Genomic DNA, 11,267 nt, shown 5'->3' on the forward strand with positions numbered 1-11,267 from the left:
CCACCAGATCTTTTGACTGCCATCTCTAAAATGTTCCATTGTTCTGTTTTCTTCCATTATTTTCCAGTTTTTCTTGCATACTGTACAGGTTTAGTAAAAATGATTGTGCCAAGTTGTCAGCTCACATGTCAGTGTGCTATCAATTTGACACAATTTCATTTGTTATATTAGGTACAAAAATACATGTAACTATGGTGCATGCATGATTTCCTTGCCATGCCCATTATAGCCCTACAACTGTAAGTCTTTAATGGTTGCATCATGTTGTCCAAGGACTTCATATGCTTATTATTTTATTGTACTCGCACTTTCTCATCCAATGATGGTCTTGATAAATAGTTCAACTACTACTGCATTCTAAATTTCTTTTGGAATGTTTCCAAATACATTTCCTGGGACATAGAATGTTCTGCAATCTCAGCTGGAAACAAAATGTTTTTGAGAGCCAACAAGGAAATGTTATTGAATGTCTTTAAAAACATAGGTGTTACTTTATTTTTAGTTTGTTAAATTAATTGCTGTGTTTGTAAGAAAAATGATATATAGGTCATGATCAGTTTTGTTGCAAGCCCCAGCTGGTTGCTCAACTTCACGACAAAAATTTGTATGGATGGGACAGTAGACATGACAGTTGTGTACTCCTTGGTTCTGGTACATTGAATACATGCTGTGGTACAAGCCCAGAACTACTGAAGTATTTTCATTACATTGCTTCTACTTATTGGAATTCAATTAATACAGCATCATTAATTTTGGAATCAACTTGTCCTATCTATATGTACTTATATGTGATCTGGTCTGAGGAAACTGGGCTTATCAAAAGTACTGAAATATACTGGTTTTAAGTTTCAAAGTGTCGTATATAGCTCAGCAATGGCTGTAGCTACGTGTACAGATTTTCAAATGTTTCGCATAAATTCCTTACCCTCAATACCATCCACTGAACAAGTAGCCAACAGCCAAGTTTCCCACCATATAAGATACTATAGCTTTTTTACCAAAAATTGACCAAGGCTTGACTATATAAGGCAGGGCCGCCCAGAGAAATTAAGGGGCCCAGGGCAAAAAGTTAAAGTGGGGCCCCCAGAGGCAAGGAGGTTTCCATTCTGAATAACAACTTTACCCAAGCTGTAAGTTGAAGACCAAAAAAAAAAATGTCATGACCTGCTAACAATGACAATAGCTACCTCTCACCAACCATATCTCCTTATCTATAAGCTTACTACACTGCTCCTCTGAAGAATACTGTGACTACTCTATTAGAGTATTTAGATCTGACAGCTCTATTAGAGTATATCGATCATTTAAACAGGTATTCATGGGGCCTCCTGGGGCCCCTTTCAGGCTGGGGCCCGGGGCAAAATGTCCCCCCCTTCCCCCCGTGGGCGGCCCTGATATAAGGTGAGCTTTACAATGGGTGTGGGGTGGTGGGAGGGCTGGGATTAATGAAAGAAAATATCAGAGAAAGGAGAAGGATGAATTGGACCAAGTTTTGGGCCATTTAGGGTTCAAAAGTGGCTAAAATGAATAGCGTACATCTTTATCCAACACTATGGAGCTGTAGCTACTGCCACACACAGCCATCTCCTTGTAAGCTGTAAATTCTCTGCTCTGGCTGTTGCAAGTAGCCACCATTACTTCTGTGTGTTTAATTTCAAGGCTAAAATCAGTAAGCTAGCTATTTTAGATTAATTTTTAGTGTGCCTGGTTGTAAAATTGAATTCGAAGTTGTAATGCAATTGTGTCACATAAGATCACATATATAATCACACCAATAATGCAAAGCTGTAAACTTGCTGCTCTGGCCATTTTAAGTAGTCACCATTACTTCTGGGTGTGCTTCAAGACTACAATCGGTAAGCTAGCTATTTTAGTGTGCCTGGCTATAAAATTGTAGTTGTATGTGAAAGTCTCAAAGAAAAACTGGCTTAATTATCGCCTATTTAGAAAGATATGCCGGTTTTAATTTTTCAAAATGTAGCTCGTTAATGGCAGTAGCTACATGTACAAGATTTTCACACATTTTATACCAATTCCTTACTTTCAACAAGTACACAAAAAAATTTGGAATTTTCAACTAGAGTAGGGACCATAGTACATTGATAAAAAGTACTGAAACAACACTGTGAAAAAAAAGGAATATAAGATGGTATATCTAATGGCTTAAACTATACAAATAATCTCAGCATAGCCTTGCATTATACTAACTATCTTATACTTTAGTATAAACCCCATCTTATATTATGGGAAACAGATTATACTTTAGTTTAATACACATTCTTTGTATGGCTTTGTTTACTTAACTAAATGTGATAACTTTTTAGCTTCACCATCAGATCTCATTATTGTCTCATTTTTAGCTTCACCATCTCATGTGACTTAAGATTTTTTTTGTACCAAACAAAGTCATGATGATTTTACAATAAGTAGCTACACTTCTGTTAATCACTATAGCTAGCTATAGCTTCAGTTTGTTGTGATAATTTCATACGCACACATTTTCATACAGTAAAGCATATAATAGCTACCAGTAAAACTAATTATTCAATCTAAGAGTCATACAAATCTAGACTTTCTTGCACAGTTAGAAGTTCGCAGTAATGCTTGTTTAAAATTGAAGGGGTCAGTGGTGTGCGCATGCGTATCAGATGCAATTAAGTCGCCATCTTTGTCACTATTGTTGTATCAGAGGTTGTAAATGTGAGTGATACGACGGCGTATCCCGCGGAGAGTGTGCGCGATCGGCGCCATCGTCCAATGAGCCACGATGATAGTTATGGACCACAACTGTACATCCCTGCTGGCTGTAGTGGTGAAGTGGCGCGGCCAAGTGGACAATTCCTTCGATGGCAGCAATCAAAAACAGCTCTAGATGAGTAAGTATTAGACTAAAATGATAGCTCGTACGATAGGTTTAGCCATATTAAATTGTTTATTTTGTATTGTATGACAATGGCCCGCAAATGATTCAACTTTGGTGTTGCTGTCAGTGTGTACGTATTACATGTTTTTTATCCTGTTATCTCAGATGACGAGTGGACACAGTTCATCAGCCATCAACAGTAAGAGTATGCATGGTCTGCTCTTACGATTTTGTATATTATCTTTTCAGAGGTACAGTTTCTTGTCGAACCTCTTAGTTCTACAGGCTGTCAGTGTACAACATCTGCAGTATTAGTTTCCTTCAATGGCAGCTGCTTCCTTTAAAGAATCTGGTAGTGACCATATGTGGACAGTTTTGTTCTTTTTTCACGGAGTTGTTCAACGTCATCTAATTACTTACAGCTGTAAGTGCATTAAGCCCGATTGTGTTTTTATTCATTTTCTTTTCAATAGGGTAGGAATTACAGACTTGGTCTCAGTTCTAGGAGATTCTTCTTATTGCTAACATCTGTAAGTAAGTACACTGAGAGTGTCCAGCATACAATTTATATTTACCTTCGTTTAGGTTTGTGGAAACTGGTCTCATTTCTTCTGGGAACTGGTCTCATTTCTTCTTGTTTTTCATCAACAGCTGACGGCTGCTACCTCGTCTGGCACTGTAAATGAGTTGAGTGCTTTCAAGAACCTGTTCCGTCTTGTTTGTCCTTATTTCACTGACCATGCTCATATTGCTAACAAAAGTAAGTTCACTGAGAGTATGCAAATTATATTATATTTAGTCTTGTTTCAGTTGTACTTAGTGATTACAAGATTCTTGGACTTGGTTATGAGTGTATCAGATGCTTCTTGTGAGCTTACGTAACACGTTAGTCCAACAAAGTCACATACTAAGTGGCTGTTTTATGTCTGGTTAGACTCACTGATAATACCTGTAAGTACACCTAATAATCCAGAATATGAATTATGTTTGCCTCCATTTAGGGTTGTGAGACCTGGTCTTATCAGACTTGTCTTAGATGTACATGGATTGTCGGTCTCAGTTTTAAAAGATTGTTACAAACTGTAAGTATAATGATTGTTCAGTATATGCATTATATTTACCATCTTTAATAGAGTTGTGGGACCTAGCCGCCGTTCTACTTGGCATTACTACGTTTCCAGACAAGGTCGTGGCTTTATGAGATTCTTATTGTTACAAACTGTAAGACCAACGATTATCCAGAATACACATTATATTTACCATCTTTGTATAAGAGCTGTGGGACAGTTCTACCAGATGAATAACAGATTGTCACAGAGTTCTACATAGTGATGATAATATAGGTAATTTGTAATGGAATTTGTGAATTGTATTTACTGTCTTATCTGCTGCAGTTGGATAAAGACTGATAAATGACAAAATTGATTTGATACTGCCATGGCCAAGGAGACATTGATTTACTAGCTGTACCTATTGTGGTTTTAACATATTTACAGAATTAAATTCGTTATAAATGTAATTATAGAAATTATTTAATTAAGGTAGCCACAAATTATAGGAAAGTAAAAAAGTACAGTAGTATAGTAGCCAATATATGGCTGAAATAGGTTTAGTATAGTCTGATAATACACCGCACTATACTAGTGATTTAATCTCTAATATATGACCGTCTTAAATGTATTCAATAAGCTTGTTATAGTAAAGTCCTAATCTAATAATATATGCTGTACTATTTCATTCCAATACTAACATAATAAGACTGTTATATACCTTATTATTCTGAGCTTTTTTCACAGTGCAAGTTGGAGTAGTCCATGATATTAAATCACAGTAAAACAATAAGAAGTGTTATATCCCTACTGTGCTCATGATACCCAGGGGCAGATCCAGGGGGGGGGGGGGGGGGGGGGGGCTTTGGGGGCTGAAGCCCCCTCTTCATATTTAGGCTTTACTTAATCAATATGCTGAGTATTATAATGAAATTTTGTCTTAGCATAATTATATGATCACTAATAATACAAATACTCATAAAACTGCCTAAACATCTTTCCAAGGTATTATCAGTGGATTTATGCTAAAGTTTATGCAACAAGGACCCGGATCAGCATTGGAGGTGTACAAGATCGAGATACTCTAATAGAGCAGTCAGCTAACTACTCTAATAGAACATTCACTGGAAACATGTAGTTGGTTCTGTTATGGAATTTTTCCAAATCTGCCTGCACCTGCATTGGTCTGTTTAAAGGGCTTCATTCATCTACTTGTGTAGTTGATATGTATGACAATACTTAATTCAGGTACACAATTTCCATTGAAAATGCTCTCAGATTCAATCTTGTATTGTTCAAATTTCAAAATTTTCCACTTTCAACATTATTATTCTAACATGCACCTATTCAGTGTTGTGCAATTGTGAGAGGGGTGCATCATGTACTTGGTTGCCTGTACCTACCCAAACTTTTCCATTAGCAAAATACTAGAGAGCCATACCTATAATCTAAAGGCAGTATATAAAATATCTACAGGCAGAAAATATTATGAATTTTATGTGGAAATGTCTCCAAATTGCAGTATTTTAGCATCTATTTTTCAAAATTTTCCTGGGGGGGCATTCCCCCAGGCCCCCCTAGTTCCAGCATGCTTCACACACCTCTACCCAAGAGATTAGTACCTCGAGTTAGCCCCTCCTTTTATAAATCCTAGATCCGCCCCTGATACCATAACGGAAATGCACAGTAGGGATATAACATTTCTTATTGTTTTACTGTGATTTAATATCATGGACTACTCCAACTTGTTTCAGTACTTTTATCGATGTACTATAGTAGTCTCGCGTACCAGACGCAAGGGGTGTCACTCAGGCTCTTGCTGTAGGTCGATCTGCGACCGCAGTCAAACTCTAAGTCAACGGTCAAGGCCACAAAATAGCTCTTACAGTTGGTCAAGGGTCAAGACGATACAGAAGGTTCGAAACCCACAATCGAAAACTATACGTAGCTGTTATCAAGTTTACGGAATTATACGTAACTCACAAGAAGTAAGGATCTCCAAGAAGATGTTTAAAGCTCCAACAGGAATTTCGCCGTAACTATAATGATTTTTCTCTCCCAGCTGCTGGTAGCACGCACTAAGAAAATATTATACTAGGTTACAAACGCAGGTGCGTATAGGAAAATAAAGACATAAGTGGAGGTCAAAATTTCGACAAGAAACGCGCAAGTCATAGGTCAAAGACGATAAACGCTGCAAGTCAAGGGTCAAGGTGAAATTTTTCCCGGTCAAGACTTTGACCGCGGTCGCAGATCTACCTACAGCTTGAGCCGACGTGACACCCCCTTGAGACGGTTTGTGTGGGTTTATTTGCCGCCCCCACACAAACCGTCTGGCACGCGAGACTATACTGTAGTCCCTACTCTAGTTAAAAATTCCAAATTTTTCGCGTAGCTCTACTTGTCTGTTTAACTTTTTTTGTAAATGATTTTATTATGACTGGTGAACCCACGCATACCTCATCTGAAATGGCACCGCGCCCCCCAACTATATATTATTATTATTATTGTTTACTGAGCAGTCAGCCCTGCTGGTGTGCTCAGGAATCACATAAACAAATACATTAGGTACAATAATATGATTGGAGTCTAGCTGTAAATAGATCAGTATCTGCAATTTCAATTGTATCAGTTGGTAGTATGTTCCACTCGTTTATTGTTCTTGAGAAATAGCTGTTTTGGTATGCCGTGGTGGATGAGGTAGGTAAAATATAGTGAAGATGGTGGTATTGTCTTGTTGGTCGTGTTTTTGGTAAGTAATAATGAGGAATTTGGAGTGATAACTGTTGGTAGTGTATCTTATGCAATATTTGTAACCTAGATAATTTCCGACGAGTTTGTAATGTAGGCTATTTCAGCTGATCCAACAATAGAGAAACTGAACTGAATCTGCCATAGTCATTCAACATCCAGCGCGCTGCTCTTCGTTGTACTTTCTCTAACTCTAAAATATCTCCAACGTGGTAGGGATCCCAGACAGCAGATGCATACTCTCAGTAGTTGTGGTCTCACCATTGTTAGGTATATCAATTATCGTCTGAAAAGTGAAGTATCCACATTATTACGCTTCGTTTTCAGCTATGTTCAACCCGTTACATAGCTTTTCGAATCAAGAACTATTCAAAAAGCACCTCTACAATCCACGCATACGAAAAGAGAGGAGTGCCGCGCGCCCCAGTTATATTAATTATCGACTGTCTGATGAAATCCATAAAGCCAGGTCAGTTTTGAAAGAAAGTTAATAATTAACTTTACACCAAATAATAACTCCATGGTCTACAAATATATAAGAAGTGTCAAAAAATCCAGCTCTATACCATCCTCTGTCCTTTACAACGGTGCTCCTGCCACTGACAGTGCTGATAAAGCCTCTCTTTTTAATGAATATTTCTTCTCTGTGTTTACCTCCTCAGACTTCGTACTCCCACCCTACGCTGACAAAATTGACCCATCTGTCAGATGTCATTTAGTATCAATCCAAATATCTGAACAGGAAGTATATGAAGCACTCGTCTCACTCCATACTGACAAGGCCACTGGTATTGATGGTATTGGCCCAAGGATTCTCAAACAATATGCTAGCATTCTTGCTAAGCCATTGCACCATTTGTTTACAATCAGTTTAAATAGTTGCTCCATACCTTATGAATGGCGCATACACACGATTGTTCCTGTACATAAATCTGGTGACAAGACTCAAGTTACTAATTATCTCTACTCTGTATAACATCTAAGGTATTAGAACAACTAGTTTACAACAAAACCATTTTTTACATTTCAAGTTTTCTCTCACCTCAGCAGTTTAGCTTCTTAAAAAATCGATCCACAGTGCAACAGTTGCTTCTCATGTTGAACACCATACATAGTACTAATGACCAACCTGATTTAGTCTATCTTGACTTCAAAAAGGCTTTTGACAGTGTCCTCCACAAGGAACTGTTATTCAAACTTCGATCACTTGAAATTTCTGGCAAGCTTTGGTCATGGTTTGAATCATACCTACTTAATCGTTATCAGTGTGTGAAGATTAACAACTCTTTGTCTCACCTTCTCCCAGTTCTATCCGGAATCCCACAGGGAAGTATACTTGGCCCACCTCTATTTCTCATATTATGTTAATGATATTCCGGACATCATTAAATTTTGTCTATTGTTTCTATTTGCAGACGACACCAAATGCATCAAAACTATCTCCTCACCACTAGATTAACTTAAACTTCAAGAAGACTTAAATAATTTAAACTTTTGGAGTACCCACTGGAATCTTCAATTCGGTCTATCAAAAATCTTTCTGCTATCTTTTAAAAGGAAATCTCCAACATCTTACAATATCGGCACCTCCCAGATTTCTTGTGTTGATACATACAAAGATCTAGGAATTATGTTATCAAGCGACCTGTCATGGGATGCTCACTATAACCACATTATCTCCAAATCCTATCAGGTACTTGGACTTCTAAGAAGATCTTTCTCCCTACAAAATTATGTCCAAGCCAAATCTCGACTATATACCTCTCTTGTTAGATCCCAGTTTTTCTACTGCTCGGTCATCTGGAAACCCCACCTAATTAAGCACATTCAGCAACTCGAACGTGTTCAGAGGCGTGCAACTAAATACATTCTAAATGATTACTCTACTGCATGACTACAAGTCTCGTCTTATTAATCTCCATATGCTACCCCTGATGTACATTCTTGATGTAAATGATGTGATGTTCTTTCTTAAAAATCTCCACAACCCCCACAATGGATTTGATATCAATAATTTCATTAAATTTGCAACTGGTCACACACGTCTAGCTTCTGGAAACAAGCTACTCCAAACAAGATCACCTGACAATTCCACTAGTAACTTTTATTTTAACCGGCTTCCTCGCATCTGGAATTCCCTTCCCGTTATCAACTACCAGGACAACCCACTCAAGATAAAGGCCAAACTTTTAGATTATCTGTGGAATCATTTCACTGCCAATTTCACCTCCAACAACACCTGCTCTTTTTCATTTCTATGTCCATGCTCAAAGTGTTCAAAGATCCCTCACCAACCTAACTTCAACTCCCTTTAACTGTTAATTTCCCCCCTTTTAAGTAATCTTAGACTATAGTAAGTAAACTTTGTAGCTAATCACTACTACAATTTAGCTTCCGGCCACTGACACAGGATGTCAGTGGACCATCAGTGTGCTGCCATATGTCCCAATTCTATCTTACCAACATCTGCAACTTGTATGTATGTAGGTATATGTACACTGTAAAGTTAATTATTATTATTATTATATATTAAAAGTGAAGTATCCATTACGCTTCGCTGTTTGCTATGTTCAACCCGTTACACATCAGTAACTGTTTGAAAAGCACCTCTGCAATCAAAATAGCCACTATGAATAATATGGACGATTTCCGTTACAGTCGATTGCAGAATTGCCGGTTGAAATTTCTCTTCCCGTGCCGTAAACATTCCGTGGGCTGGAAAACTATTTGTAGTGACGCCGGATCAGCCGGATTGAGGAAAAAGATTAGTGTGGTTCAATTGCTGTTGAATCCGTGGCAAGGACAATAAAATTTATTCACAAGGAGCCTTACGGAAACACTACTCACGGTACGCGATACTTTTTTCAAGAATTCTGCTGCAATCGACTGTACGAAGGGAAGCCATCACGTGCTACCGCCAAATCGACACCTTTCGCTGTCAGCAAAGATGAATTGGACACAAAGGAGGACACTGGTAAGTCCATGAAGAATGCATTGTACATACTGCGGTATGCCAAAAGGCACCTGTCGGGCCGAAGCGACGTCGAACAGTGAAAAAATCAAGCCCGTAGCCTTAGCCGTTATTGAGTTACGCTTGTCTGAAGGCATCAGTCAGTTACTTACTTAGGCCACTCCAATTGGTAAGTATGTTTCTGGTCCACCGCCCGAATCCTTTTTTGGAGAATGTGAAATTTCAGAAATACACGGGTAAAATTCCCGCATCAGCTTTTGAAAGGCTTTTTTTACAATACTGATAAACGGACATATCCTAGAAACAACAAATTAAACATACAAAGAAAGGAGGAAAAAATGCAATAAGAGTTACTGCTTAATTAATGGGAGTCTCGAGGGGAGTTTTGACTCTACTTGAATGAGGTCAATTGGTGCTGATCCTAAAGAGTGGCCAAAGGAGCCCTTTGAGGATCTAGAATCCCTCAGACATCTAATTGCTGACCTCAGAAGTGAAAAAGACAAGCAGCACCGGAACCACCCCATTACAGCAGCATAATTTGAATCCCATTTATCTGATAGCAAGGCGTTTGTAAAACATGGTTGCTTCGTTAACCATTCCTCCTGTGGCTGAAAAGATTAAAGGAGTAAAGGAACTCTGTTCATCTTCACGTATGCGAGCTTTGTATGAACGCTTCTTACACAATTCATGTTTTCTGTAAATGGCACTGGCACTGGTGGTACGATTACTAGGAGCGTGTGGGTTAAAGACTTTTAACATCAATGTAAGTTTTCTCACAACGGCCACCCCAAAAACCATTGGCTGAAATATCTAGTTGAGCACCATCTTCAATGTTTGATGAGGCTAAGGTGAACTGCTCACCAGTAATAGGTTGTAAATGTGGTTCAACATCCACCTCATGGCAGACCTCAGTATATATAAGCAAGCTTGCTGTTAAGTCACGGAAAGGTTGTTGCTATTGTTCTGGCAGTCACATGAATAAAAATAAAACTTAGACAAAAAAGGTCCTCAAACGAAATAAAAACACAAAATGCCTTGAACGGGAATCAAACCCGGGACCTCCAGTGCTTGAGCCCAGAGTCTTACCCATTGTGCTACGTGGCTCCCAGTTACTCAACTACCTTAGTTTCTGCCTTATATGTCTCCGAGTGGAGTAACTTCTATATAATTATATTGAAGGTGAAGAAGAAACTAAAGCTGAACCTGACCCTAACCCAAACACTAGAACTACTTTTCGCGTCCCCTAAAGTTGAATGCTAGGGGCAACCTACTAGACGCATTCCCTAAAGTTGAATGCTTGGGGCAACCTACTAGACGCGTTCCCTAAAGTCAAATGCTCGGGGCAACCTACTAGACGTGCGCCCTAAAGTCGAATACTTGGGGCATAGCATACAACTAGTGTGCTTGATAGTGAGAAATCTAGTGGACTGCCGGAACAATAGCACTGACAAAATATTTCCGGCTGCCGGAACAATAGCAACTTCGTTTTTGAAAACCCTGGATTTCAGAAAAAAATATTGGACTTCAACAAGTATGCTAAGTCTAACTATCTAAGTGTCACAATTTGTATTTTATCAGTGAAAACCTGCAAGAAATGGGCAAAGTGCATAGTACAGATCGATATATTCTAATA

At 38.5% G+C, this 11,267-nt stretch overlaps 1 long non-coding RNA gene across 4 annotated transcripts; it reads left to right on the plus strand.

Moving 5' to 3' along the window:
* The first annotated feature begins 2,145 nt into the window (after positions 1-2,145).
* LOC136263723 (uncharacterized) lies at positions 2,146-4,366 on the plus strand. 4 transcript variants are annotated; one of them, XR_010704762.1, is made up of 10 exons: positions 2,146-2,876; positions 3,029-3,062; positions 3,113-3,287; positions 3,337-3,393; positions 3,449-3,623; positions 3,663-3,814; positions 3,865-3,945; positions 3,997-4,084; positions 4,138-4,206; positions 4,258-4,366. It is a non-coding gene; the product is annotated as an uncharacterized lncRNA (long non-coding RNA). The 4 variants fall into 4 exon arrangements; XR_010704763.1 differs by having other exon boundaries at positions 2,148-2,876; positions 3,515-3,623; positions 3,674-3,814; XR_010704761.1 differs by having other exon boundaries at positions 2,150-2,876; positions 3,337-3,397; positions 3,674-3,814.
* Positions 4,367-11,267: the final 6,901 nt, after the last annotated feature.

Source organism: Dysidea avara, chromosome 8, assembly GCF_963678975.1.
Source record: "Dysidea avara chromosome 8, odDysAvar1.4, whole genome shotgun sequence".
Taxonomy (NCBI): domain Eukaryota; kingdom Metazoa; phylum Porifera; class Demospongiae; order Dictyoceratida; family Dysideidae; genus Dysidea; species Dysidea avara.